Here is a 27,323-nt window from a genome sequence, read left to right on the forward strand (position 1 = left end):
AGTATATGGTAATTATGAAACAGAGTTTTAATTTCACTGGGAAATGTACTATAAAAGCAGTAGTTTCATAAAAGAACAAATCACACGATACAGCAAAACTAATTGATTAAGAAGGACAGACATCTTTAAACACATTGTGAACCTATGGAGGATGGATTTGGGCTTGAATGTCAAGTAATTAGTGATCAATCAATGCATGAAAAGATAAACACATATCAACTCTGTACAAAATACCTGGTGAAGCCTTAGTCAGCAATGCCCAGGAGGCAGTCATAGCCTGCATCCTATGTGCCCTTCTTCCAAGTTCTGACACTGCTGATAAAACAGAATGTAAGACTGTCCTCTACTTGGCAATACTTGATCAATATCCATGCCATTCATTACATAAGGTAGGGGATTCTGATGATAACCCAGACTCCGGTGAAGAAGTCTAACAGCAATTTAAAGTGTGGAATGATCATCTACTTGCATCTTCATCAGATGTGGAAATTATGGTGTCCTTGAACTCTGGCAAAGTGTAATGGTTTTTATTGCTTTATACTCGGAGATGACCCTTAGAACACTAGAAAATAGTAGAACTTAAGTACAATGCATAGCTGCAATCAAATGAGTGCCACACTTTTTCACAGGGGATGTAGCTCAGTGGTAGAGCGCATGCTGTGCATGTATGAGGCCCCGGGGTTCAATACCCGGCATCTCCATGTTTTGCAAAATGTAGATTCTTTCTTAACTCTATGTAACCTCTCCAGATCAACAAATGCATTAAAAAAAACTCTAGAGAAATTGGAAAAGTTTCAATCAAACTATGAAAAATTATTGACCAGTCTATAAAATGTGATGTTGCTCAGTGGTAGATTATATTCCCCAGAATCTGTGTTTCCTCATTGAAATAAAAGTTATCATATGATACCTACAGTATCCTTGAAATCTATACAGCAAGGTATAATTGTTATCTTTGCTCCATGCTCTGAGTTTAACCTTAGAACAGTGGAAGTAGTAGAACTTGAGTACTATGCAGAACAGCAATCGCTCGGTATCAACACACACCAAGTCAGAGGGGATGTAGCTCAGTGGTAGAGCACATGCTTTGCATGTATGAGGCCCCGGGTTCAATCCCCGGCATCTCCATGTTTTGCAAAATATAGATTCTTACTTATCTGTATGTAACCTCTTCAGAAGAGCCCAAGACCAACAAATGCATGAATGCACTCTACAGTAATGGGCAAGAATTACCACCAATTATAAAAAATAATTGATCATTCTATTAAATGTGATGTAGCTCAGTGGTAGATTATATTCTGTGGATACTGTGTTTCCTTATTTAACCAGCAGTTACCATATCATACCTACTGACATTCTCCAAACACTGATGTCAAGTATATGGTAATTATGAAACAGAGTTTTAATTTCACTGGGAAATGTACTATAAAAGCAGTAGTTTCATAAAAGAACAAATCACACGATACAGCAAAACTAATTGATTAAGAAGGACATACATCTTTAAACACATTGTGAACCTATGGAGGATGGATTTGGGCTTGAATGTCAAGTAATTAGTGATCAATCAATGCATGAAAAGATAAACACATATCAACTCTGTACAAAATACCTGGTGAAGCCTTAGTCAGCAATGCCCAGGAGGCAGTCATAGCCTGCATCCTATGTGCCCTTCTTCCAAGTTCTGACACTGCTGATAAAACAGAATGTAAGACTGTCCTCTACTTGGCAATACTTGATCAATATCCATGCCATTCATTACATAAGGTAGGGGATTCTGATGAAAACCCAGACTCCGGTGAAGAAGTCTAACAGCAATTTAAAGTGTGGAATGATCATCTACTTGCATCTTCATCAGCTGTGGAAATTATGGTGTCCTTGAACTCTGGCAAAGTGTAATGGTTTTTATTGCTTTATACTCGGAGATGACCCTTAGAACACTAGAAAATAGTAGAACTTAAGTACAATGCAGAGCTGCAATCAAATGAGTGCCACACTTTTTCACAGGGGATGTAGCTCAGTGGTAGAGCGCATGCTTTGCATGTATGAGGCCCCGGGTTCAATCCCCGGCATCTCCATGTTTTGCAAAATATAGATTCTTACTTATCTGTATGTAACCTCTTCAGAAGAGCCCAAGACCAACAAATGCATGAATGCACTCTACAGTAATGGGCAAGAATAAACACCAATTATAAAAAATAATTGATCATTCTATTAAATGTGATGTAGCTCAGTGGTAGATTATATTCTGTGGATACTGTGTTTCCTTATTTAACCAGCAGTTACCATATCATACCTACTGACATTCTCCAAACACTGATGTCAAGTATATGGTAATTATGATACAGAGTTTTAATTTCACTGGGAAATGTACTATAAAAGCAGTAGTTTCATAAAAGAACAAATCACACGATACAGCAAAACTAATTGATTAAGAAGGACAGACATCTTTAAACACATTGTGAACCTATGGAGGATGGATTTGGGCTTGAATGTCAAGTAATTAGTGATCAATCAATGCATGAAAAGATAAACACATATCAACTCTGTACAAAATACCTGGTGAAGCCTTAGTCAGCAATGCCCAGGAGGCAGTCATAGCCTGCATACTATGTGCCCTTCTTCCAAGTTCTGACACTGCTGATAAAACAGAATGTAAGACTGTCCTCTACTTGGCAATACTTGATCAATATCCATGCCATTCATTACATAAGGTAGGGGATTCTGATGAAAACCCAGACTCCGGTGAAGAAGTCTAACAGCAATTTAAAGTGTGGAATGATCATCTACTTGCATCTTCATCAGCTGTGGAAATTATGGTGTCCTTGAACTCTGGCAAAGTGTAATGGTTTTTATTGCTTTATACTCGGAGATGACCCTTAGAACACTAGAAAATAGTAGAACTTAAGTACAATGCATAGCTGCAATCAAATGAGTGCCACACTTTTTCACAGGGGATGTAGCTCAGTGGTAGAGCGCATGCTGTGCATGTATGAGGCCCCGGGTTCAATCCCCGGCATCTCCATGTTTTGCAAAATGTAGATTCTTTCTTAACTCTATGTAACCTCTCCAGATCAACAAATGCATTAAAAAAAACTCTAGAGAAATTGGAAAAGTTTCAATCAAACTATGAAAAATTATTGACCAGTCTATAAAATGTGATGTTGCTCAGTGGAAAATTATATTCCCCAGAATCTGTGTTTCCTCATTGAAATAAAAGTTATCATATGATACCTACAGTATCCTTGAAATCTATACAGCAAGGTATAATTGTTATCTTTGCTCTGTGCTCTGAGTTTAACCTTAGAACAGTGGAAGTAGTAGAACTTGAGTACTATGCAGAACAGCAATCGCTCGGTATCAAAACACACCAACTCAGAGGGGATGTAGCTCAGTGGTAGAGCGCATGCTTTGCATGTATGAGGCTCCGGGTTCAATCCCAGGCATCTCCATGTTTTGAAAAATATAGATTCTTACTTATGTGTATGTAACCTCTTCAGAAGAGCCCAAGACCAACAAATGCATTAATGCACTCTACAGTAATGGGCAAGAATTAACACCAATTATAAAAAATAATTGATCATTCTATTAAATGTGATGTAGCTCAGTGGTAGATTATATTCTGTGGATACTGTGTTTCCTTATTTAACCAGCAGTTACCATATCATACCTACTGACATTCTCCAAACACTGATGTCAAGTATATGGTAATTATGAAACAGAGTTTTAATTTCACTGGGAAATGTACTATAAAAGCAGTAGTTTCATAAAAGAACAAATCACACGATACAGCAAAACTAATTGATTAAGAAGGACAGACATCTTTAAACACATTGTGAACCTATGGAGGATGGATTTGGGCTTGAATGTCAAGTAATTAGTGATCAATCAATGCATGAAAAGATAAACACATATCAACTCTGTACAAAATACCTGGTGAAGCCTTAGTCAGCAATGCCCAGGAGGCAGTCATAGCCTGCATCCTATGTGCCCTTCTTCCAAGTTCTGACACTGCTGATAAAACAGAATGTAAGACTGTCCTCTACTTGGCAATACTTGATCAATATCCATGCCATTCATTACATAAGGTAGGGGATTCTGATGATAACCCAGACTCCGGTGAAAAAGTCTAACAGCAATTTAAAGTGTGGAATGATCATCTACTTGCATCCTCATCAGCTGTGGAAATTATGGTGTCCTTGAACTCTGGCAAAGTCTAATGGTTTTTATTGCTATATACTCGGAGATGACCCTTAGAACACTAGAAAATAGTAGAACTTAAGTACAATGCAAAGCTGCAATCGAATGAGTGCCACACTTTTTTACAGGGGATGTAGCTCAGTGGTAGAGCGCATGCTTTGCATGTATGAGGCCCCGGGTTCAATCCCCGGCATCTCCATGTTTTGCAAAATGTAGATTCTTTCTTAACTCTATGTAACCTCTCCAGATCAACAAATGCATTAAAAAAACTCTAGAGAAATTGGAAAAGTTTCAATCAAACTATGAAAAATTATTGACCAGTCTGTAAAATGTGATGTTGCTCAGTGGTAGATTATATTCCCCAGAATCTGTGTTTCCTCATTGAAATAAAAGTTATCATATGATACCTACAGTATCCTTGAAATCTATACAGCAAGGTATAATTGTTATCTTTGCTCCGTGCTCTGAGTTTAACCTTAGAACAGTGGAAGTAGTAGAACTTGAGTACTATGCAGAACAGCAATCGCTCGGTATCAAAACACACCAAGTCAGAGGGGATGTAGCTCAGTGGTAGAGCACATGCTTTGCATGTATGAGGCCCCGGGTTCAATCCCCGGCATCTCCATGTTTTGCAAAATATAGATTCTTACTTATCTGTATGTAACCTCTTCAGAAGAGCCCAAGACCAACAATTGCATGAATGCACTCTACAGTAATGGGCAAGAATAAACACCAATTATAAAAAATAATTGATCATTCTATTAAATGTGATGTAGCTCAGTGGTAGATTATATTCTGTGGATACTGTGTTTCCTTATTTAACCAGCAGTTACCATATCATACCTACTGACATTCTCCAAACACTGATGTCAAGTATATGGTAATTATGAAACAGAGTTTTAATTTCACTGGGAAATGTACTATAAAAGCAGTAGTTTCATAAAAGAACAAATCACACGATACAGCAAAACTAATTGATTAAGAAGGACAGACATCTTTAAACACATTGTGAACCTATGGAGGATGGATTTGGGCTTGAATGTCAAGTAATTAGTGATCAATCAATGCATGAAAAGATAAACACATATCAACTCTGTACAAAATACCTGGTGAAGCCTTAGTCAGCAATGCCCAGGAGGCAGTCATAGCCTGCATCCTATGTGCCCTTCTTCCAAGTTCTGACACTGCTGATAAAACAGAATGTAAAACTGTCCTCTACTTGGCAATACTTGATCAATATCCATGCCATTCATTACATAAGGTAGGGGATTCTGATGAAAACCCAGACTCCGGTGAAGAAGTCTAACAGCAATTTAAAGTGTGGAATGATCATCTACTTGCATCCTCATCAGCTGTGGAAATGATGGTGTCCTTGAACTCTGGCAAAGTCTAATGGTTTTTATTGCTATATACTCGGAGATGACCCTTAGAACACTAGAAAATAGTAGAACTTAAGTACAATGCAAAGCTGCAATCGAATGAGTGCCATAATTTTTCACAGGGGATGTAGCTCAGTGGTAGAGCGCATGCTTTGCATGTATGAGGCCCTGGGTTCAATCCCCGGCATCTCCATGTTTTGCAAAATGTAGATTCTTTCTTAACTCTATGTAACCTCTCCAGATCAACAAATGCATTAAAAAAAACTCTAGAGAAATTGGAAAAATTTCAATCAAACTATGAAAAATTATTGACCAGTCTATAAAATGTGATGTTGCTCAGTGGTAGATTATATTCCCCAGAATCTGTGTTTCCTCATTGAAATAAAAGTTATCATATGATACCTACAGTATCCTTGAAATCTATACAGCAAGGTATAATTGTTATCTTTGCTCCGTGCTCTGAGTTTAACCTTAGAACAGTGGAAGTAGTAGAACTTGAGTACTATGCAGAACAGCAATCGCTCGGTATCAAAACACACCAACTCAGAGGGGATGTAGATCAGTGGTAGAGCGCATGCTTTGCATGTATGAGGCCCCGGGTTCAATACCTGGCATCTTCATGTTTTGAAAAATATAGATTCTTACTTATGTGTATGTAACCTCTTCAGAAGAGCCCAAGACCAACAAATGCATGAATGCACTCTACAGTAATGGGCAAGAATTAACACCAATTATAAAAAATAATTGATCATTCTATTAAATGTGATGTAGCTCAGTGGTAGATTATATTCTGTGGATACTGTGTTTCCTTATTTAACCAGCAGTTACCATATCATACCTACTGACATTCTCCAAACACTGATGTCAAGTATATGGTAATTATGATACAGAGTTTTAATTTCACTGGGAAATGTACTATAAAAGCAGTAGTTTCATAAAAGAACAAATCACACGATACAGCAAAACTAATTGATTAAGAAAGACAGACATCTTTAAACACATTGTGAACCTATGGAGGATGGATTTGGGCTTGAATGTCAAGTAATTAGTGATCAATCAATGCATGAAAAGATAAACACATATCAACTCTGTACAAAATACCTGGTGAAGCCTTAGTCAGCAATGCCAAGGAGGCAGTCATAGCCTGCATACTATGTGCCCTTCTTCCAAGTTCTGACACTGCTTATAAAACAGAATGTAAGACTGTCCTCTACTTGGCAATACTTGATCTATAGCCATGCCATTCATTACATAAGGTAGGGGATTCTGATGATAACCCAGACTCCGGTGAAAAAGTCTAACAGCAATTTAAAGTGTGGAATGATCATCTACTTGCATCTTCATCAGATGTGGAAATTATGGTGTCCTTGAACTCTGGCAAAGTGTAATGGTTTTTATTGCTTTATACTCGGAGATGACCCTTAGAACACTAGAAAATAGTAGAACTTAAGTACAATGCATAGCTGCAATCAAATGAGTGCCACACTTTTTCACAGGGGATGTAGCTCAGTGGTAGAGCGCATGCTGTGCATGTATGAGGCCCCGGGTTCAATCCCCGGCATCTCCATGTTTTGCAAAATGTAGTTTCTTTCTTAACTCTATGTAACCTCTCCAGATCAACAAATGCATTAAAAAAAACTCTAGAGAAATTGGAAAAGTTTCAATCAAACTATGAAAAATTATTGACCAGTCTATAAAATGTGATGTTGCTCAGTGGAAAATTATATTCCCCAGAATCTGTGTTTCCTCATTGAAATAAAAGTTATCATATGATACCTACAGTATCCTTGAAATCTATACAGCAAGGTATAATTGTTATCTTTGCTCTGTGCTCTGAGTTTAACCTTAGAACAGTGGAAGTAGTAGAACTTGAGTACTATGCAGAACAGCAATCGCTCGGTATCAAAACACACCAACTCAGAGGGGATGTAGCTCAGTGGTAGAGCGCATGCTTTGCATGTATGAGGCCCCGGGTTCAATCCCAGGCATCTCCATGTTTTGAAAAATATAGATTCTTACTTATGTGTATGTAACCTCTTCAGAAGAGCCCAAGACCAACAAATGCATTAATGCACTCTACAGTAATGGGCAAGAATTAACACCAATTATTAAAAATAATTGATCATTCTATTAAATGTGATGTAGCTCAGTGGTAGATTATATTCTGTGGATACTGTGTTTCCTTATTTAACCAGCAGTTACCATATCATACCTACTGACATTCTCCAAACACTGATGTCAAGTATATGGTAATTATGAAACAGAGTTTTAATTTCACTGGGAAATGTACTATAAAAGCAGTAGTTTCATAAAAGAACAAATCACACGATACAGCAAAACTAATTGATTAAGAAGGACAGACATCTTTAAACACATTGTGAACCTATGGAGGATGGATTTGGGCTTGAATGTCAAGTAATTAGTGATCAATCAATGCATGAAAAGATAAACACATATCAACTCTGTACAAAATACCTGGTGAAGCCTTAGTCAGCAATGCCCAGGAGGCAGTCATAGCCTGCATCCTATGTGCCCTTCTTCCAAGTTCTGACACTGCTGATAAAACAGAATGTAAGACTGTCCTCTACTTGGCAATACTTGATCAATATCCATGCCATTCATTACATAAGGTAGGGGATTCTGATGATAACCCAGACTCCGGTGAAGAAGTCTAACAGCAATTTAAAGTGTGGAATGATCATCTACTTGCATCCTCATCAGCTGTGGAAATTATGGTGTCCTTGAACTCTGGCAAAGTCTAATGGTTTTTATTGCTATATACTCGGAGATGACCCTTAGAACACTAGAAAATAGTAGAACTTAAGTACAATGCAAAGCTGCAATCGAATGAGTGCCATACTTTTTCACAGGGGATGTAGCTCAGTGGTAGAGCGCATGCTTTGCATGTATGAGGCCCCGGGTTCAATCCCCGGCATCTCCATGTTTTGCAAAATGTAGATTTTTTCTTAACTCTATGTAACCTCTCCAGATCAACAAATGCATTAAAAAAAACTCTAGAGAAATTGGAAAAGTTTCAATCAAACTATGAAAAATTATTGACCAGTCTATAAAATGTGATGTTGCTCAGTGGTAGATTATATTCCCCAGAATCTGTGTTTCCTCATTGAAATAAAAGTTATCATATGATACCTACAGTATCCTTGAAATCTATACAGCAAGGTATAATTGTTATCTTTGCTCTGTGCTCTGAGTTTAACCTTAGAACAGTGGAAGTAGTAGAACTTGAGTACTATGCAGAACAGCAATCGCTCGGTATCAAGACACACCAACTCAGAGGGGATGTAGCTCAGTGGTAGAGCGCATGCTTTGCATGTATGAGGCCCCGGGTTCAATACCCGGCATCTTCATGTTTTGAAAAATATAGATTCTTACTTATGTGTATGTAACATCTTCAGAAGAGCCCAAGACCAACAAATGCATGAATGCACTCTACAGTAATGGGCAAGAATTAACACCAATTATAAAAAATAATTGATCATTCTATTAAATGTGATGTAGCTCAGTGGTAGATTATATTCTGTGGATACTGTGTTTCCTTATTTAACCAGCAGTTACCATATCATACCTACTGACATTCTCCAAACACTGATGTCAAGTATATGGTAATTATGATACAGAGTTTTAATTTCACTGGGAAATGTACTATAAAAGCAGTAGTTTCATAAAAGAACAAATCACACGATACAGCAAAACTAATTGATTAAGAAGGACAGACATCTTTAAACACATTGTGAACCTATGGAGGATGGATTTGGGCTTGAATGTCAAGTAATTAGTGATCAATCAATGCATGAAAAGATAAACACATATCAACTCTGTACAAAATACCTGGTGAAGCCTTAGTCAGCAATGCCAAGGAGGCAGTCATAGCCTGCATACTATGTGCCCTTCTTCCAAGTTCTGACACTGCTTATAAAACAGGATGTAAGACTGTCCTCTACTTGGCAATACTTGATCTATAACCATGCCATTCATTACATAAGGTAGGGGATTCTGATGATAACCCAGACTCCGGTGAAAAAGTCTAACAGCAATTTAAAGTGTGGAATGATCATCTACTTGCATCTTCATCAGATGTGGAAATTATGGTGTCCTTGAACTCTGGCAAAGTGTAATGGTTTTTATTGCTTTATACTCGGAGATGACCCTTAGAACACTAGAAAATAGTAGAACTTAAGTACAATGCATAGCTGCAATCAAATGAGTGCCACACTTTTTCACAGGGGATGTAGCTCAGTGGTAGAGCGCATGCTGTGCATGTATGAGGCCCCGGGTTCAATCCCCGGCATCTCCATGTTTTGCAAAATGTAGTTTCTTTCTTAACTCTATGTAACCTCTCCAGATCAACAAATGCATTAAAAAAAACTCTAGAGAAATTGGAAAAGTTTCAATCAAACTATGAAAAATTATTGACCAGTCTATAAAATGTGATGTTGCTCAGTGGAAAATTATATTCCCCAGAATCTGTGTTTCCTCATTGAAATAAAAGTTATCATATGATACCTACAGTATCCTTGAAATCTATACAGCAAGGTATAATTGTTATCTTTGCTCTGTGCTCTGAGTTTAACCTTAGAACAGTGGAAGTAGTAGAACTTGAGTACTATGCAGAACAGCAATCGCTCGGTATCAAAACACACCAACTCAGAGGGGATGTAGCTCAGTGGTAGAGCGCATGCTGTGCATGTATGAGGCCCCGGGTTCAATCCCAGGCATCTCCATGTTTTGAAAAATATAGATTCTTACTTATGTGTATGTAACCTCTTCAGAAGAGCCCAAGACCAACAAATGCATTAATGCACTCTACAGTAATGGGCAAGAATTAACACCAATTATTAAAAATAATTGATCATTCTATTAAATGTGATGTAGCTCAGTGGTAGATTATATTCTGTGGATACTGTGTTTCCTTATTTAACCAGCAGTTACCATATCATACCTACTGACATTCTCCAAACACTGATGTCAAGTATATGGTAATTATGAAACAGAGTTTTAATTTCACTGGGAAATGTACTATAAAAGCAGTAGTTTCATAAAAGAACAAATCACACGATACAGCAAAACTAATTGATTAAGAAGGACAGACATCTTTAAACACATTGTGAACCTATGGAGGATGGATTTGGGCTTGAATGTCAAGTAATTAGTGATCAATCAATGCATGAAAAGATAAACACATATCAACTCTGTACAAAATACCTGGTGAAGCCTTAGTCAGCAATGCCCAGGAGGCAGTCATAGCCTGCATCCTATGTGCCCTTCTTCCAAGTTCTGACACTGCTGATAAAACAGAATGTAAGACTGTCCTCTACTTGGCAATACTTGATCAATATCCATGCCATTCATTACATAAGGTAGGGGATTCTGATGATAACCCAGACTCCGGTGAAGAAGTCTAACAGCAATTTAAAGTGTGGAATGATCATCTACTTGCATCCTCATCAGCTGTGGAAATTATGGTGTCCTTGAACTCTGGCAAAGTCTAATGGTTTTTATTGCTATATACTCGGAGATGACCCTTAGAACACTAGAAAATAGTAGAACTTAAGTACAATGCAAAGCTGCAATCGAATGAGTGCCATACTTTTTCACAGGGGATGTAGCTCAGTGGTAGAGCGCATGCTTTGCATGTATGAGGCCCCGGGTTCAATCCCCGGCATCTCCATGTTTTGCAAAATGTAGATTTTTTCTTAACTCTATGTAACCTCTCCAGATCAACAAATGCATTAAAAAAAACTCTAGAGAAATTGGAAAAGTTTCAATCAAACTATGAAAAATTATTGACCAGTCTATAAAATGTGATGTTGCTCAGTGGTAGATTATATTCCCCAGAATCTGTGTTTCCTCATTGAAATAAAAGTTATCATATGATACCTACAGTATCCTTGAAATCTATACAGCAAGGTATAATTGTTATCTTTGCTCTGTGCTCTGAGTTTAACCTTAGAACAGTGGAAGTAGTAGAACTTGAGTACTATGCAGAACAGCAATCGCTCGGTATCAAGACACACCAACTCAGAGGGGATGTAGCTCAGTGGTAGAGCGCATGCTTTGCATGTATGAGGCCCCGGGTTCAATACCCGGCATCTTCATGTTTTGAAAAATATAGATTCTTACTTATGTGTATGTAACATCTTCAGAAGAGCCCAAGACCAACAAATGCATGAATGCACTCTACAGTAATGGGCAAGAATTAACACCAATTATAAAAAATAATTGATCATTCTATTAAATGTGATGTAGCTCAGTGGTAGATTATATTCTGTGGATACTGTGTTTCCTTATTTAACCAGCAGTTACCATATCATACCTACTGACATTCTCCAAACACTGATGTCAAGTATATGGTAATTATGATACAGAGTTTTAATTTCACTGGGAAATGTACTATAAAAGCAGTAGTTTCATAAAAGAACAAATCACACGATACAGCAAAACTAATTGATTAAGAAGGACAGACATCTTTAAACACATTGTGAACCTATGGAGGATGGATTTGGGCTTGAATGTCAAGTAATTAGTGATCAATCAATGCATGAAAAGATAAACACATATCAACTCTGTACAAAATACCTGGTGAAGCCTTAGTCAGCAATGCCAAGGAGGCAGTCATAGCCTGCATACTATGTGCCCTTCTTCCAAGTTCTGACACTGCTGATAAAACAGAATGTAAGACTGTCCTCTACTTGGCAATACTTGATCAATATCCATGCCATTCATTACATAAGGTAGGGGATTCTGATGATAACCCAGACTCCGGTGAAGAAGTCTAACAGCAATTTAAAGTGTGGAATGATCATCTACTTGCATCTTCATCAGATGTGGAAATTATGGTGTCCTTGAACTCTGGCAAAGTGTAATGGTTTTTATTGCTTTATACTCGGAGATGACCCTTAGAACACTAGAAAATAGTAGAACTTAAGTACAATGCATAGCTGCAATCAAATGAGTGCCACACTTTTTCACAGGGGATTTAGCTCAGTGGTAGAGCGCATGCTGTGCATGTATGAGGCCCCGGGTTCAATCCCCGGCATCTCCATGTTTTGCAAAATGTAGATTCTTTCTTAACTCTATGTAACCTCTCCAGATCAACAAATGCATTAAAAAAAACTCTAGAGAAATTGGAAAAGTTTCAATCAAACTATGAAAAATTATTGACCAGTCTATAAAATGTGATGTTGCTCAGTGGAAAATTATATTCCCCAGAATCTGTGTTTCCTCATTGAAATAAAAGTTATCATATGATACCTACAGTATCCTTGAAATCTATACAGCAAGGTATAATTGTTATCTTTGCTCTGTGCTCTGAGTTTAACCTTAGAACAGTGGAAGTAGTAGAACTTGAGTACTATGCAGAACAGCAATCGCTCGGTATCAAAACACACCAACTCAGAGGGGATGTAGCTCAGTGGTAGAGCGCATGCTTTGCATGTATGAGGCCCCGGGTTCAATCCCAGGCATCTCCATGTTTTGAAAAATATAGATTCTTACTTATCTGTATGTAACCTCTTCAGAAGAGCCCAAGACCAACAAATGCATTAATGCACTCTACAGTAATGGGCAAGAATTAACACCAATTATAAAAAATAATTGATCATTCTATTAAATGTGATGTAGCTCAGTGGTAGATTATATTCTGTGGATACTGTGTTTCCTTATTTAACCAGCAGTTACCATATCATACCTACTGACATTCTCCAAACACTGATGTCAAGTATATGGTAATTATGAAACAGAGTTTTAATTTCACTGGGAAATGTACTATAAAAGCAGTAGTTTCATAAAAGAACAAATCACACGATACAGCAAAACTAATTGATTAAGAAGGACAGACATCTTTAAACACATTGTGAACCTATGGAGGATGGATTTGGGCTTGAATGTCAAGTAATTAGTGATCAATCAATGCATGAAAAGATAAACACATATCAACTCTGTACAAAATACCTGGTGAAGCCTTAGTCAGCAATGCCCAGGAGGCAGTCATAGCCTGCATCCTATGTGCCCTTCTTCCAAGTTCTGACACTGCTGATAAAACAGAATGTAAGACTGTCCTCTACTTGGCAATACTTGATCAATATCCATGCCATTCATTACATAAGGTAGGGGATTCTGATGAAAACCCAGACTCCGGTGAAGAAGTCTAACAGCAATTTAAAGTGTGGAATGATCATCTACTTGCATCCTCATCAGCTGTGGAAATTATGGTGTCCTTGAACTCTGGCAAAGTCTAATGGTTTTTATTGCTATATACTCGGAGATGACCCTTAGAACACTAGAAAATAGTAGAACTTAAGTACAATGCAAAGCTGCAATCGAATGAGTGCCATACTTTTTCACAGGGGATGTAGCTCAGTGGTAGAGCGCATGCTTTGCATGTTTGAGGCCCCGGGTTCAATCCCTGGCATCTCCATGTTTTGCAAAATGTAGATTCTTTCTTAACTCTATGTAACCTCTCCAGATCAACAAATGCATTAAAAAAAAACTCTAGAGAAATTGGAAAAGTTTCAATCAAACTATGAAAAATTATTGACCAGTCTATAAAATGTGATGTTGCTCAGTGGTAGATTATATTCCCCAGAATCTGTGTTTCCTCATTGAAATAAAAGTTATCATATGATACCTACAGTATCCTTGAAATCTATACAGCAAGGTATAATTGTTATCTTTGCTCCGTGCTCTGAGTTTAACCTTAGAACAGTGGAAGTAGTAGAACTTGAGTACTATGCAGAACAGCAATCGCTCGGTATCAAAACACACCAAGTCAGAGGGGATGTAGCTCAGTGGTAGAGCACATGCTTTGCATGTATGAGGCCCTGGGTTCAATCCCCGGCATCTCCATGTTTTGCAAAATATAGATTCTTACTTATCTGTATGTAACCTCTTCAGAAGAGACACAAAACAGTGGGTGTACATTAACAGTGGTTGCGCAATAAAAACAGATTAAGCAGCCTTAATTGCTGCACCGGGAGGGACAAACACAAAATCCCTGAATACTTTATGGATAGACAAAAGTGTGCAGCATCTAATGGCGCTATGTCCGTAAGATGTATCCCTTGTATTATTTAGGGAATATATCAATTAAAACCCAAGTGGTTAAAAAATACAGTACATTTTATTGAAACATATGGACATGCATGAACAAGAAATAATAAAAATGCAGATTAAGAATTTTTTACACAATACAATACATAGTGTGTGCAGCTGGAACTAGGAGACAGTGACTCGGTTAAAGTGCTGGTGCAATGTGCTGGTGGCAAATCTCACCCTTTGGTGGCCCTGCGGTGGGCTAGCTTAGGAAAGCAATGCTGGTCCGGTGCTGATATAGCCCGGCACCACCGCATGGGGCATGAATCAGCTTCTGGGTTCTTTACCAGGTGGTCACCGCTCCTTGGTCCAGTTTTCAATCCAATTAACAACGCGTTTCGGTCATATGCTTTTGACCTTTTTCAAGTTTTATGGATTGAGCCTATAAGGCTATGTGGCTGTTTTATACCCGTACTGATCATCCTATTACTCCTGACACCTGTGGCTTTCCAGTGCGCCGCATCGCCCCGGCTCGTCCCGCCGGAAATGACGTCTTTTGCGTATTAAATGTGATGTAGCTCAGTGGTAGATTATATTCTGTGGATACTGTGTTTCCTTATTTAACCAGCAGTTACCATATCATACCTACTGACATTCTCCAAACACTGATGTCAAGTATATGGTAATTATGAAACAGAGTTTTAATTTCACTGGGAAATGTACTATAAAAGCAGTAGTTTCATAAAAGAACAAATCACACGATACAGCAAAACTAATTGATTAAGAAGGACAGACATCTTTAAACACATTGTGAACCTATGGAGGATGGATTTGGGCTTGAATGTCAAGTAATTAGTGATCAATCAATGCATGAAAAGATAAACACATATCAACTCTGTACAAAATACCTGGTGAAGCCTTAGTCAGCAATGCCCAGGAGGCAGTCATAGCCTGCATCCTATGTGCCCTTCTTCCAAGTTCTGACACTGCTGATAAAACAGAATGTAAGACTGTCCTCTACTTGGCAATACTTGATCTATATCCATGCCATTCATTACATAAGGCAGGGGATTCTGATGAAAACCCAGACTCCGGTGAAGAAGTCTAACAGCAATTTAAAGTGTGGAATGATCATCTACTTGCATCTTCATCAGCTGTGGAAATTATGGTGTCCTTGAACTCTGGCAAAGTGTAATGGTTTTTATTGCTTTATACTCGGAGATGACCCTTACAACACTAGAAAATAGTAGAACTTAAGTACAATGCATAGCTGCAATCAAATGAGTGCCAAACTTTTTCACAGGGGATGTAGCTCAGTGGTAGAGCGCATGCTGTGCATGTAGGAGGCCCCGGGTTCAATCCCCGGCATCTCCATGTTTTGCAAAATGTAGATTCTTTCTTAACTCTATGTAACCTCTCCAGATCAACAAATGCATTAAAAAAAACTCTAGAGAAATTGGAAAAGTTTCAATCAAACTATGAAAAATTATTGACCAGTCTATAAAATGTGATGTTGCTCAGTGGAAGATTATATTCCCCAGAATCTGTGTTTCCTCATTGAAATAAAAGTTATCATATGATACCTACAGTATCCTTGAAATCTATACAGCAAGGTATAATTGTTATCTTTGCTCTGTGCTCTGAGTTTAACCTTAGAACAGTGGAAGTAGTAGAACTTGAGTACTATGCAGAACAGCAATCGCTCTGTATCAAAACACACCAACTCAGAGGGGATGTAGCTCAGTGGTAGAGTGCATGCTTTGCATGTATGAGGCCCCGGGTTCAATACCCGGCATCTTCATGTTTTGAAAAATATAGATTCTTACTTATGTGTATGTAACCTCTTCAGAAGAGCCCAAGACCAACAAATGCATGAATGCACTCTACAGTAATGGGCAAGAATTAACACCAATTATAAAAAATAATTGATCATTCTATTAAATGTGATGTAGCTCAGTGGTAGATTATATTCTGTGGATACTGTGTTTCATTATTTAACCAGCAGTTACCATATCATACCTACTGACATTCTCCAAACACTGATGTCAAGTATATGGTAATTATGAAACAGAGTTTTAATTTCACTGGGAAATGTACTATAAAAGCAGTAGTTGCATAAAAGAACAAATCACACGATACAGCAAAACTAATTGATTAAGAAGGACAGACATCTTTAAACACATTGTGAACCTATGGAGGATGGATTTGGGCTTGAATGTCAAGTAATTAGTGATCAATCAATGCATGAAAAGATAAACACATATCAACTCTGTACAAAATACCTGGTGAAGCCTTAGTCAGCAATGCCCAGGAGGCAGTCATAGCCTGCATCCTATGTGCCCTTCTTCCAAGTTCTGACACTGCTGATAAAACAGAATGTAAGACTGTCCTCTACTTGGCAATACTTGATCAATATCCATGCCATTCATTACATAAGGTAGGGGATTCTGATGATAACCCAGACTCCGGTGAAGAAGTCTAACAGCAATTTAAAGTGTGGAATGATCATCTACTTGCATCCTCATCAGCTGTGGAAATTATGGTGTCCTTGATCTCTGGCAAAGTCTAATGGTTTTTATTGCTATATACTCGAAGATGACCCTTAGAACACTAGAAAATAGTAGAACTTAAGTACAATGCAAAGCTGCAATCGAATGAGTGCCATACTTTTTCACAGGGCATGTAGCTCAGTGGTAGAGCGCATGCTTTGCATGTATGAGGCCCCGGGTTCAATCCCTGGCATCTCCATGTTTTGCAAAATGTAGATTCTTTCTTAACTCTATGTAACCTCTCCAGATCAACAAATGCATTAAAAAAAACTCTAGAGAAATTGGAAAAGTTTCAATCAAACTATGAAAAATTATTGACCAGTCTATAAAATGTGATGTTGCTCAGAGGTAGATTATATTCCCCAGAATCTGTGTTTCCTCATTGAAATAAAAGTTATCATATGATACCTACAGTATCCTTGAAATCTATACAGCAAGGTATAATTGTTATCTTTGCTCTGTGCTCTGAGTTTAACCTTAGAACAGTGGAAGTAGTAGAACTTGAGTACTATGCAGAACAGCAATCGCTCGGTATCAAAACACACCAACTCAGAGGGGATGTAGCTCAGTGGTAGAGCGCATGCTTTGCATGTATGAGGCCCCGGGTTCAATACCCGGCATCTTCATGTTTTGAAAAATATAGATTCTTACTTATGTGTATGTAAGCTCTTCAGAAGAGCCCAAGACCAACAAATGCATGAATGCACTCTACAGTAATGGGCAAGAATTAACACCAATTATAAAAAATAATTGATCATTCTATTAAATGTGATGTAGCTCAGTGGTAGATTATATTCTGTGGATACTGTGTTTCCTTATTTAACCAGCAGTTACCATATCATACCTACTGACATTCTCCAAACACTGATGTCAAGTATATGGTAATTATGAAACAGAGTTTTAATTTCACTGGGAAATGTACTATAAAATCAGTAGTTTCATAAAAGAACAAATCACACGATACAGCAAAACTAATTGATTAAGAAGGACAGACATCTTTAAACACATTGTGAACCTATGGAGGATGGATTTGGGCTTGAATGTCAAGTAATTAGTGATCAATCAATGCATGAAAAGATAAACACATATCAACTCTGTACAAAATACCTGGTGAAGCCTTAGTCAGCAATGCCCAGGAGGCAGTCATAGCCTGCATCCTATGTGCCCTTCTTCCAAGTTCTGACACTGCTGATAAAACAGAATGTAAGACTGTCCTCTACTTGGCAATACTTGATCAATATCCATGCCATTCATTACATAAGGTAGGGGATTCTGATGATAACCCAGACTCCGGTGAAGAAGTCTAACAGCAATTTAAAGTGTGGAATGATCATCTACTTGCATCCTCATCAGCTGTGGAAATTATGGTGTCCTTGATCTCTGGCAAAGTCTAATGGTTTTTATTGCTATATACTCGGAGATGACCCTTAGAACACTAGAAAATAGTAGAACTTAAGTACAATGCAAAGCTGCAATCGAATGAGTGCCATACTTTTTCACAGGGGATGTAGCTCAGTGGTAGAGCGCATGCTTTGCATGTTTGAGGCCCCGGGTTCAATCCCCAGCATCTCCATGTTTTGCAAAATGTAGATTCTTTCTTAACTCTATGTAACCTCTCCAGATCAACAAATGCATTAAAAAAAACTCTAGAGAAATTGGAAAAGTTTCAATCAAACTATGAAAAATTATTGACCAGTCTATAAAATGTGATGTTGCTCAGTGGTAGATTATATTCCCCAGAATCTGTGTTTCCTCATTGAAATAAAAGTTATCATATGATACCTACAGTATCCTTGAAATCTATACAGCAAGGTATAATTGTTATCTTTGCTCCGTGCTCTGAGTTTAACCTTAGAACAGTGGAAGTAGTAGAACTTGAGTACTATGCAGAACAGCAATCGCTCGGTATCAAAACACACCAACTCAGAGGGGATGTAGCTCAGTGGTAGAGCGCATGCTTTGCATGTATGAGGCCCCGGGTTCAATCCCCAGCATCTCCATGTTTTGCAAAATATAGATTCTTACTTATCTGTATGTAACCTCTTCAGAAGAGCCCAAGACCAACAAATGCATGAATGCACTCTACAGTAATGGGCAAGAATTAACACCAATTATAAAAAATAATTGATCATTCTATTAAATGTGATGTAGCTCAGTGGTAGATTATATTCTGTGGATACTGTGTTTCCTTATTTAACCAGCAGTTACCATATCATACCTACTGACATTCTCCAAACACTGATGTCAAGTATATGGTAATTATGAAACAGAGTTTTAATTTCACTGGGAAATGTACTATAAAAGCAGTAGTTTCATAAAAGAACAAATCACACGATACAGCAAAACTAATTGATTAAGAAGGACAGACATCTTTAAACACATTGTGAACCTATGGAGGATGGATTTGGGCTTGAATGTCAAGTAATTAGTGATCAATCAATGCATGAAAAGATAAACACATATCAACTCTGTACAAAATACCTGGTGAAGCCTTAGTCAGCAATGCCCAGGAGGCAGTCATAGCCTGCATCCTATGTGCCCTTCTTCCAAGTTCTGACACTGCTGATAAAACAGAATGTAAGACTGTCCTCTACTTGGCAATACTTGATCAATATCCATGCCATTCATTACATAAGGTAGGGGATTCTGATGAAAACCCAGACTCCGGTGAAGAAGTCTAACAGCAATTTAAAGTGTGGAATGATCATCTACTTGCATCCTCATCAGCTGTGGAAATTATGGTGTCCTTGAACTCTGGCAAAGTCTAATGGTTTTTATTGCTATATACTCGGAGATGACCCTTAGAACACTAGAAAATAGTAGAACTTAAGTACAATGCAAAGCTGCAATCGAATGAGTGCCATACTTTTTCACAGGGGATGTAGCTCAGTGGTAGAGCGCATGCTTTGCATGTATGAGAACCCGGGTTCAATCCCCGGCATCTCCATGTTTTGCAAAATGTAGATTCTTTCTTAACTCTATGTAACCTCTCCAGATCAACAAATGCATTAAAAAAAACTCTAGAGAAATTGGAAAAGTTTCAATCAAACTATGAAAAATTATTGACCAGTTTATAAAATGTGATGTTGCTCAGTGGTAGATTATATTCCCCAGAATCTGTGTTTCCTCATTGAAATAAAAGTTATCATATGATACCTACAGTATCCTTGAAATCTATACAGCAAGGTATAATTGTTATCTTTGCTCCGTGCTCTGAGTTTAACCTTAGAACAGTGGAAGTAGTAGAACTTGAGTACTATGCAGAACAGCAATCGTTCGGTATCAAAACACACCAACTCAGAGGGGATGTAGCTCAGTGGTAGAGCGCATGCTTTGCATGTATGAGGCCCCGGGTTCAATACCCGGCATCTCCATGTTTTGCAAAATATAGATTCTTACTTATCTGTATGTAACCTCTTTAGAAGAGCCCAAGACCAACAAATGCATGAATGCACTCTACAGTAATGGGCAAGAATTAACACCAATTATAAAAAATAATTGATCATTCTATTAAATGTGATGTAGCTCAGTGGTAGATTATATTCTGTGGATACTGTGTTTCCTTATTTAACCAGTAGTTACCATATCATACCTACTGACATTCTCCAAACACTGATGTCAAGTATATGGTAATTATGAAACAGAGTTTTAATTTCACTGGGAAATGTACTATAAAAGCAGTAGTTTCATAAAAGAACAAATCACACGATACAGCAAAACTAATTGATTAAGAAGGACAGACATCTTTAAACACATTGTGAACCTATGGCGGATGGATTTGGGCTTGAATGTCAAGTAATTAGTGATCAATCAATGCATGAAAAGATAAACACATATCAACTCTGTACAAAATACCTGGTGAAGCCTTAGTCAGCAATGCCCAGGAGGCAGTCATAGCCTGCATCCTATGTGCCCTTCTTCCAAGTTCTGACACTGCTGATAAAACAGAATGTAAGACTGTCCTCTACTTGGCAATACTTGATCAATATCCATGCCATTCATTACATAAGGTAGGGGATTCTGATGAAAACCCAGACTCCGGTGAAGAAGTCTAACAGCAATTTAAAGTGTGGAATGATCATCTACTTGCATCCTCATCAGCTGTGGAAATTATGGTGTCCTTGAACTCTGGCAAAGTCTAATGGTTTTTATTGCTATATACTCGGAGATGACCCTTAGAACACTAGAAAATAGTAGAACTTAAGTACAATGCAAAGCTGCAATCGAATGAGTGCCATACTTTTTCACAGGGGATGTAGCTCAGTGGTAGAGCGCATGCTTTGCATGTATGAGGCCCCGGGTTCAATCCCCGGCATCTCCATGTTTTGCAAAATGTAGATTCTTTCTTAACTCTATGTAACCTCTCCAGATCAACAAATGCATTAAAAAAACTCTAGAGAAATTGGAAAAGTTTCAATCAAACTATGAAAAATTATTGACCAGTCTATAAAATGTGATGTTGCTCAGTGGTAGATTATATTCCCCAGAATCTGTGTTTCCTCATTGAAATAAAAGTTATCATATGATACCTACAGTATCCTTGAAATCTATACAGCAAGGTATAATTGTTTTCTTTGCTCCGTGCTCTGAGTTTAACCTTAGAACAGTGGAAGTAGTAGAACTTGAGTACTATGCAGAACAGCAATCGCTCGGTATCAAAACACACCAACTCAGAGGGGATGTAGCTCAGTGGTAGAGCGCATGCTTTGCATGTATGAGGCCCCGGGTTCAATCCCCAGCATCTCCATGTTTTGCAAAATATAGATTCTTACTTATCTGTATGTAACCTCTTCAGAAGAGCCCAAGACCAACAAATGCATGAATGCACTCTACAGTAATGGGCAAGAATTAACACCAATTATAAAAAATAATAGATCATTCTATTAAATGTGATGTAGCTCAGTGGTAGATTATATTCTGTGGATACTGTGTTTCCTTATTTAACCAGCAGTTACCATATCATACCTACTGACATTCTCCAAACACTGATGTCAAGTATATGGTAATTATGAAACAGAGTTTTAATTTCACTGGGAAATGTACTATAAAAGCAGTAGTTTCATAAAAGAACAAATCACACGATACAGCAAAACTAATTGATTAAGAAGGACAGACATCTTTAAACACATTGTGAACCTATGGAGGATGGATTTGGGCTTGAATGTCAAGTAATTAGTGATCAATCAATGCATGAAAAGATAAACACATATCAACTCTGTACAAAATACCTGGTGAAGCCTTAGTCAGCAATGCCCAGGAGGCAGTCATAGCCTGCATCCTATGTGCCCTTCTTCCAAGTTCTGACACTGCTGATAAAACAGAATGTAAGACTGTCCTCTACTTGGCAATACTTGATCAATATCCATGCCATTCATTACATAAGGTAGGGGATTCTGATGAAAACCCAGACTCCGGTGAAGAAGTCTAAGAGCAATTTAAAGTGTGGAATGATCATCTACTTGCATCCTCATCAGCTGTGGAAATTATGGTGTCCTTGAACTCTGGCAAAGTCTAATGGTTTTTATTGCTATATACTCGGAGATGACCCTTAGAACACTAGAAAATAGTAGAACTTAAGTACAATGCAAAGCTGCAATCGAATGAGTGCCATACTTTTTCACAGGGGATGTAGCTCAGTGGTAGAGCGCATGCTTTGCATGTATGAGAACCCGGGTTCAATCCCCGGCATCTCCATGTTTTGCAAAATGTAGATTCTTTCTTAACTCTATGTAACCTCTCCAGATCAACAAATGCATTAAAAAAAACTCTAGAGAAATTGGAAAAGTTTCAATCAAACTATGAAAAATTATTGACCAGTCTATAAAATGTGATGTTGCTCAGTGGTAGATTATATTCCCCAGAATCTGTGTTTCCTCATTGAAATAAAAGTTATCATATGATACCTACAGTATCCTTGAAATCTATACAGCAAGGTATAATTGTTATCTTTGCTCCGTGCTCTGAGTTTAACCTTAGAACAGTGGAAGTAGTAGAACTTGAGTACTATGCAGAACAGCAATCGCTCGGTATCAAAACACACCAACTCAGAGGGGATGTAGCTCAGTGGTAGAGCGCATGCTTTGCATGTATGAGGCCCCGGGTTCAATACCCGGCATCTCCATGTTTTGCAAAATATAGATTCTTACTTATCTGTATGTAACCTCTTCAGAAGAGCCCAAGACCAACAAATGCATGAATGCACTCTACAGTAATGGGCAAGAATTAACACCAATTATAAAAAATAATAGATCATTCTATTAAATGTGATGTAGCTCAGTGGTAGATTATATTCTGTGGATACTGTGTTTCCTTATTTAACCAGCAGTTACCATATCATACCTACTGACATTCTCCAAACACTGATGTCAAGTATATGGTAATTATGAAACAGAGTTTTAATTTCACTGGGAAATGTACTATAAAAGCAGTAGTTTCATAAAAGAACAAATCACACGATACAGCAAAACTAATTGATTAAGAAGGACAGACATCTTTAAACACATTGTGAACCTATGGAGGATGGATTTGGGCTTGAATGTCAAGTAATTAGTGATCAATCAATGCATGAAAAGATAAACACATATCAACTCTGTACAAAATACCTGGTGAAGCCTTAGTCAGCAATGCCCAGGAGGCAGTCATAGCCTGCATCCTATGTGCCCTTCTTCCAAGTTCTGACACTGCTGATAAAACAGAATGTAAGACTGTCCTCTACTTGGCAATACTTGATCAATATCCATGCCATTCATTACATAAGGTAGGGGATTCTGATGAAAACCCAGACTCCGGTGAAGAAGTCTAAGAGCAATTTAAAGTGTGGAATGATCATCTACTTGCATCCTCATCAGCTGTGGAAATTATGGTGTCCTTGAACTCTGGCAAAGTCTAATGGTTTTTATTGCTATATACTCGGAGATGACCCTTAGAACACTAGAAAATAGTAGAACTTAAGTACAATGCAAAGCTGCAATCGAATGAGTGCCATACTTTTTCACAGGGGATGTAGCTCAGTGGTAGAGCGCATGCTTTGCATGTATGAGAACCCGGGTTCAATCCCCGGCATCTCCATGTTTTGCAAAATGTAGATTCTTTCTTAACTCTATGTAACCTCTCCAGATCAACAAATGCATTAAAAAAAACTCTAGAGAAATTGGAAAAGTTTCAATCAAACTATGAAAAATTATTGACCAGTCTATAAAATGTGATGTTGCTCAGTGGTAGATTATATTCCCCAGAATCTGTGTTTCCTCATTGAAATAAAAGTTATCATATGATACCTACAGTATCCTTGAAATCTATACAGCAAGGTATAATTGTTATCTTTGCTCCGTGCTCTGAGTTTAACCTTAGAACAGTGGAAGTAGTAGAACTTGAGTACTATGCAGAACAGCAATCGCTCGGTATCAAAACACACCAACTCAGAGGGGATGTAGCTCAGTGGTAGAGCGCATGCTTTGCATGTATGAGGCCCCGGGTTCAATACCCGGCATCTCCATGTTTTGCAAAATATAGATTCTTACTTATCTGTATGTAACCTCTTTAGAAGAGCCCAAGACCAACAAATGCATGAATGCACTCTACAGTAATGGGCAAGAATTAACACCAATTATAAAAAATAATTGATCATTCTATTAAATGTGATGTAGCTCAGTGGTAGATTATATTCTGTGGATACTGTGTTTCCTTATTTAACCAGTAGTTACCATATCATACCTACTGACATTCTCCAAACACTGATGTCAAGTATATGGTAATTATGAAACAGAGTTTTAATTTCACTGGGAAATGTACTATAAAAGCAGTAGTTTCATAAAAGAACAAATCACACGATACAGCAAAACTAATTGATTAAGAAGGACAGACATCTTTAAACACATTGTGAACCTATGGAGGATGGATTTGGGCTTGAATGTCAAGTAATTAGTGATCAATCAATGCATGAAAAGATAAACACATATCAACTCTGTACAAAATACCTGGTGAAGCCTTAGTCAGCAATGCCCAGGAGGCAGTCATAGCCTGCATCCTATGTGCCCTTCTTCCAAGTTCTGACACTGCTGATAAAACAGAATGTAAGACTGTCCTCTACTTGGCAATACTTGATCAATATCCATGCCATTCATTACATAAGGTAGGGGATTCTGATGAAAACCCAGACTCCGGTGAAGAAGTCTAACAGCAATTTAAAGTGTGGAATGATCATCTACTTGCATCCTCATCAGCTGTGGAAATTATGGTGTCCTTGAACTCTGGCAAAGTCTAATGGTTTTTATTGCTATATACTCGGAGATGACCCTTAGAACACTAGAAAATAGTAGAACTTAAGTACAATGCAAAGCTGCAATCGAATGAGTGCCATACTTTTTCACAGGGGATGTAGCTCAGTGGTAGAGCGCATGCTTTGCATGTATGAGGCCCCGGGTTCAATCCCCGGCATCTCCATGTTTTGCAAAATGTAGATTCTTTCTTAACTCTATGTAACCTCTCCAGATCAACAAATGCATTAAAAAAACTCTAGAGAAATTGGAAAAGTTTCAATCAAACTATGAAAAATTATTGACCAGTCTATAAAATGTGATGTTGCTCAGTGGTAGATTATATTCCCCAGAATCTGTGTTTCCTCATTGAAATAAAAGTTATCATATGATACCTACAGTATCCTTGAAATCTATACAGCAAGGTATAATTGTTTTCTTTGCTCCGTGCTCTGAGTTTAACCTTAGAACAGTGGAAGTAGTAGAACTTGAGTACTATGCAGAACAGCAATCGCTCGGTATCAAAACACACCAAGTCAGAGGGGATGTAGCTCAGTGGTAGAGCACATGCTTTGCATGTATGAGGCCCCGGGTTCAATCCCTGGCATCTCCATGTTTTGCAAAATATAGATTCTTACTTATCTGTATGTAACCTCTTCAGAAGAGCCCAAGACCAACAAATGCATGAATGCACTCTACAGTAATGGGCAAGAATTAACACCAATTATAAAAAATAATTGATCATTCTATTAAATGTGATGTAGCTCAGTGGTAGATTATATTCTGTGGATACTGTGTTTCCTTATTTAACCAGCAGTTACCATATCATACCTACTGACATTCTCCAAACACTGATGTCAAGTATATGGTAATTATGAAACAGAGTTTTAATTTCACTGGGAAATGTACTATAAAAGCAGTAGTTTCATAAAAGAACAAATCACACGATACAGCAAAACTAATTGATTAAGAAGGACAGACATCTTTAAACACATTGTGAACCTATGGAGGATGGATTTGGGCTTGAATGTCAAGTAATTAGTGATCAATCAATGCATGAAAAGATAAACACATATCAACTCTGTACAAAATACCTGGTGAAGCCTTAGTCAGCAATGCCCAGGAGGCAGTCATAGCCTGCATCCTATGTGCCCTTCTTCCAAGTTCTGACACTGCTGATAAAATAGAATGTAAGACTGTCCTCTACTTGGCAATACTTGATCAATATCCATGCCATTCATTACATAAGGTAGGGGATTCTGATGAAAACCCAGACTCCGGTGAAGAAGTCTAACAGCAATTTAAAGTGTGGAATGATCATCTACTTGCATCCTCATCAGCTGTGGAAATTATGGTGTCCTTGAACTCTGGCAAAGTCTAATGGTTTTTATTGCTATATACTCGGAGATGACCCTTAGAACACTAGAAAATAGTAGAACTTAAGTACAATGCAAAGCTGCAATCGAATGAGTGCCATACTTTTTCACAGGGGATGTAGCTCAGTGGTAGAGCGCATGCTTTGCATGTATGAGGCCCCGGGTTCAATCCCCAGCATCTCCATGTTTTGCAAAATGTAGATTCTTTCTTAACTCTATGTAACCTCTCCAGATCAACAAATGCATAAAAAAAAAACTCTAGAGAAATTGGAAAAGTTTCAATCAAACTATGAAAAATTATTGACCAGTCTATAAAATGTGATGTTGCTCAGTGGTAGATTTTATTCCCCAGAATCTGTGTTTCCTCATTGAAATAAAAGTTATCATATGATACCTACAGTATCCTTGAAATCTATACAGCAAGGTATAATTGTTATCTTTGCTCCGTGATCTGAGTTTAACCTTAGAACAGTGGAAGTAGTAGAACTTGAGTACTATGAAGAACAGCAATCGCTC

At 37.9% G+C, this 27,323-nt stretch overlaps 38 non-coding genes across 38 annotated transcripts; all 38 read left to right on the forward strand.

Annotated features, from left to right (window-relative positions):
- The first annotated feature begins 628 nt into the window (after positions 1-628).
- Positions 629-701, forward strand: TRNAA-UGC (transfer RNA alanine (anticodon UGC)). Its single transcript has one exon. It is a non-coding gene; the product is annotated as a tRNA-Ala (tRNA).
- Positions 702-1,056: 355 nt separating this feature from the next.
- Positions 1,057-1,128, forward strand: TRNAA-UGC (transfer RNA alanine (anticodon UGC)). Its single transcript has one exon. It is a non-coding gene; the product is annotated as a tRNA-Ala (tRNA).
- Positions 1,129-2,003: 875 nt separating this feature from the next.
- Positions 2,004-2,075, forward strand: TRNAA-UGC (transfer RNA alanine (anticodon UGC)). The gene has a single exon. It is a non-coding gene; the product is annotated as a tRNA-Ala (tRNA).
- Positions 2,076-2,950: 875 nt separating this feature from the next.
- On the forward strand, positions 2,951-3,022 carry TRNAA-UGC (transfer RNA alanine (anticodon UGC)). The gene has a single exon. It is a non-coding gene; the product is annotated as a tRNA-Ala (tRNA).
- Positions 3,023-3,377: 355 nt separating this feature from the next.
- Positions 3,378-3,449, forward strand: TRNAA-UGC (transfer RNA alanine (anticodon UGC)). Its single transcript has one exon. It is a non-coding gene; the product is annotated as a tRNA-Ala (tRNA).
- Positions 3,450-4,324: 875 nt separating this feature from the next.
- Positions 4,325-4,396, forward strand: TRNAA-UGC (transfer RNA alanine (anticodon UGC)). Its single transcript has one exon. It is a non-coding gene; the product is annotated as a tRNA-Ala (tRNA).
- Positions 4,397-4,750: 354 nt separating this feature from the next.
- TRNAA-UGC (transfer RNA alanine (anticodon UGC)) lies at positions 4,751-4,822 on the forward strand. The gene has a single exon. It is a non-coding gene; the product is annotated as a tRNA-Ala (tRNA).
- An 875-nt stretch (positions 4,823-5,697) lies between these two features.
- TRNAA-UGC (transfer RNA alanine (anticodon UGC)) lies at positions 5,698-5,769 on the forward strand. The gene has a single exon. It is a non-coding gene; the product is annotated as a tRNA-Ala (tRNA).
- Positions 5,770-6,124: 355 nt separating this feature from the next.
- Positions 6,125-6,196, forward strand: TRNAA-UGC (transfer RNA alanine (anticodon UGC)). The gene has a single exon. It is a non-coding gene; the product is annotated as a tRNA-Ala (tRNA).
- Positions 6,197-7,071: 875 nt separating this feature from the next.
- TRNAA-UGC (transfer RNA alanine (anticodon UGC)) lies at positions 7,072-7,143 on the forward strand. Its single transcript has one exon. It is a non-coding gene; the product is annotated as a tRNA-Ala (tRNA).
- Positions 7,144-7,498: 355 nt separating this feature from the next.
- On the forward strand, positions 7,499-7,570 carry TRNAA-UGC (transfer RNA alanine (anticodon UGC)). The gene has a single exon. It is a non-coding gene; the product is annotated as a tRNA-Ala (tRNA).
- An 875-nt stretch (positions 7,571-8,445) lies between these two features.
- Positions 8,446-8,517, forward strand: TRNAA-UGC (transfer RNA alanine (anticodon UGC)). The gene has a single exon. It is a non-coding gene; the product is annotated as a tRNA-Ala (tRNA).
- Positions 8,518-8,872: 355 nt separating this feature from the next.
- TRNAA-UGC (transfer RNA alanine (anticodon UGC)) lies at positions 8,873-8,944 on the forward strand. Its single transcript has one exon. It is a non-coding gene; the product is annotated as a tRNA-Ala (tRNA).
- Positions 8,945-9,819: 875 nt separating this feature from the next.
- On the forward strand, positions 9,820-9,891 carry TRNAA-UGC (transfer RNA alanine (anticodon UGC)). The gene has a single exon. It is a non-coding gene; the product is annotated as a tRNA-Ala (tRNA).
- A 355-nt stretch (positions 9,892-10,246) lies between these two features.
- Positions 10,247-10,318, forward strand: TRNAA-UGC (transfer RNA alanine (anticodon UGC)). The gene has a single exon. It is a non-coding gene; the product is annotated as a tRNA-Ala (tRNA).
- Positions 10,319-11,193: 875 nt separating this feature from the next.
- On the forward strand, positions 11,194-11,265 carry TRNAA-UGC (transfer RNA alanine (anticodon UGC)). The gene has a single exon. It is a non-coding gene; the product is annotated as a tRNA-Ala (tRNA).
- A 355-nt stretch (positions 11,266-11,620) lies between these two features.
- On the forward strand, positions 11,621-11,692 carry TRNAA-UGC (transfer RNA alanine (anticodon UGC)). The gene has a single exon. It is a non-coding gene; the product is annotated as a tRNA-Ala (tRNA).
- Positions 11,693-12,567: 875 nt separating this feature from the next.
- On the forward strand, positions 12,568-12,639 carry TRNAA-UGC (transfer RNA alanine (anticodon UGC)). Its single transcript has one exon. It is a non-coding gene; the product is annotated as a tRNA-Ala (tRNA).
- A 355-nt stretch (positions 12,640-12,994) lies between these two features.
- Positions 12,995-13,066, forward strand: TRNAA-UGC (transfer RNA alanine (anticodon UGC)). Its single transcript has one exon. It is a non-coding gene; the product is annotated as a tRNA-Ala (tRNA).
- An 875-nt stretch (positions 13,067-13,941) lies between these two features.
- Positions 13,942-14,013, forward strand: TRNAA-UGC (transfer RNA alanine (anticodon UGC)). Its single transcript has one exon. It is a non-coding gene; the product is annotated as a tRNA-Ala (tRNA).
- Positions 14,014-14,369: 356 nt separating this feature from the next.
- Positions 14,370-14,441, forward strand: TRNAA-UGC (transfer RNA alanine (anticodon UGC)). Its single transcript has one exon. It is a non-coding gene; the product is annotated as a tRNA-Ala (tRNA).
- Positions 14,442-15,929: 1,488 nt separating this feature from the next.
- TRNAA-UGC (transfer RNA alanine (anticodon UGC)) lies at positions 15,930-16,001 on the forward strand. Its single transcript has one exon. It is a non-coding gene; the product is annotated as a tRNA-Ala (tRNA).
- A 355-nt stretch (positions 16,002-16,356) lies between these two features.
- Positions 16,357-16,428, forward strand: TRNAA-UGC (transfer RNA alanine (anticodon UGC)). Its single transcript has one exon. It is a non-coding gene; the product is annotated as a tRNA-Ala (tRNA).
- An 875-nt stretch (positions 16,429-17,303) lies between these two features.
- On the forward strand, positions 17,304-17,375 carry TRNAA-UGC (transfer RNA alanine (anticodon UGC)). The gene has a single exon. It is a non-coding gene; the product is annotated as a tRNA-Ala (tRNA).
- Positions 17,376-17,730: 355 nt separating this feature from the next.
- TRNAA-UGC (transfer RNA alanine (anticodon UGC)) lies at positions 17,731-17,802 on the forward strand. Its single transcript has one exon. It is a non-coding gene; the product is annotated as a tRNA-Ala (tRNA).
- Positions 17,803-18,677: 875 nt separating this feature from the next.
- TRNAA-UGC (transfer RNA alanine (anticodon UGC)) lies at positions 18,678-18,749 on the forward strand. Its single transcript has one exon. It is a non-coding gene; the product is annotated as a tRNA-Ala (tRNA).
- A 355-nt stretch (positions 18,750-19,104) lies between these two features.
- Positions 19,105-19,176, forward strand: TRNAA-UGC (transfer RNA alanine (anticodon UGC)). The gene has a single exon. It is a non-coding gene; the product is annotated as a tRNA-Ala (tRNA).
- An 875-nt stretch (positions 19,177-20,051) lies between these two features.
- TRNAA-UGC (transfer RNA alanine (anticodon UGC)) lies at positions 20,052-20,123 on the forward strand. Its single transcript has one exon. It is a non-coding gene; the product is annotated as a tRNA-Ala (tRNA).
- A 355-nt stretch (positions 20,124-20,478) lies between these two features.
- Positions 20,479-20,550, forward strand: TRNAA-UGC (transfer RNA alanine (anticodon UGC)). Its single transcript has one exon. It is a non-coding gene; the product is annotated as a tRNA-Ala (tRNA).
- Positions 20,551-21,425: 875 nt separating this feature from the next.
- TRNAA-UGC (transfer RNA alanine (anticodon UGC)) lies at positions 21,426-21,497 on the forward strand. The gene has a single exon. It is a non-coding gene; the product is annotated as a tRNA-Ala (tRNA).
- Positions 21,498-21,851: 354 nt separating this feature from the next.
- On the forward strand, positions 21,852-21,923 carry TRNAA-UGC (transfer RNA alanine (anticodon UGC)). The gene has a single exon. It is a non-coding gene; the product is annotated as a tRNA-Ala (tRNA).
- Positions 21,924-22,798: 875 nt separating this feature from the next.
- Positions 22,799-22,870, forward strand: TRNAA-UGC (transfer RNA alanine (anticodon UGC)). Its single transcript has one exon. It is a non-coding gene; the product is annotated as a tRNA-Ala (tRNA).
- A 355-nt stretch (positions 22,871-23,225) lies between these two features.
- TRNAA-UGC (transfer RNA alanine (anticodon UGC)) lies at positions 23,226-23,297 on the forward strand. The gene has a single exon. It is a non-coding gene; the product is annotated as a tRNA-Ala (tRNA).
- Positions 23,298-24,172: 875 nt separating this feature from the next.
- TRNAA-UGC (transfer RNA alanine (anticodon UGC)) lies at positions 24,173-24,244 on the forward strand. The gene has a single exon. It is a non-coding gene; the product is annotated as a tRNA-Ala (tRNA).
- Positions 24,245-24,599: 355 nt separating this feature from the next.
- Positions 24,600-24,671, forward strand: TRNAA-UGC (transfer RNA alanine (anticodon UGC)). The gene has a single exon. It is a non-coding gene; the product is annotated as a tRNA-Ala (tRNA).
- An 875-nt stretch (positions 24,672-25,546) lies between these two features.
- Positions 25,547-25,618, forward strand: TRNAA-UGC (transfer RNA alanine (anticodon UGC)). Its single transcript has one exon. It is a non-coding gene; the product is annotated as a tRNA-Ala (tRNA).
- Positions 25,619-25,972: 354 nt separating this feature from the next.
- TRNAA-UGC (transfer RNA alanine (anticodon UGC)) lies at positions 25,973-26,044 on the forward strand. The gene has a single exon. It is a non-coding gene; the product is annotated as a tRNA-Ala (tRNA).
- Positions 26,045-26,919: 875 nt separating this feature from the next.
- TRNAA-UGC (transfer RNA alanine (anticodon UGC)) lies at positions 26,920-26,991 on the forward strand. The gene has a single exon. It is a non-coding gene; the product is annotated as a tRNA-Ala (tRNA).
- The last annotated feature ends 332 nt before the right edge of the window (positions 26,992-27,323 follow it).

The sequence above is a fragment of the Pseudophryne corroboree genome, chromosome 4 (genome assembly GCF_028390025.1).
Source record: "Pseudophryne corroboree isolate aPseCor3 chromosome 4, aPseCor3.hap2, whole genome shotgun sequence".
Classification (NCBI taxonomy): Eukaryota; Metazoa; Chordata; class Amphibia; order Anura; family Myobatrachidae; genus Pseudophryne; species Pseudophryne corroboree.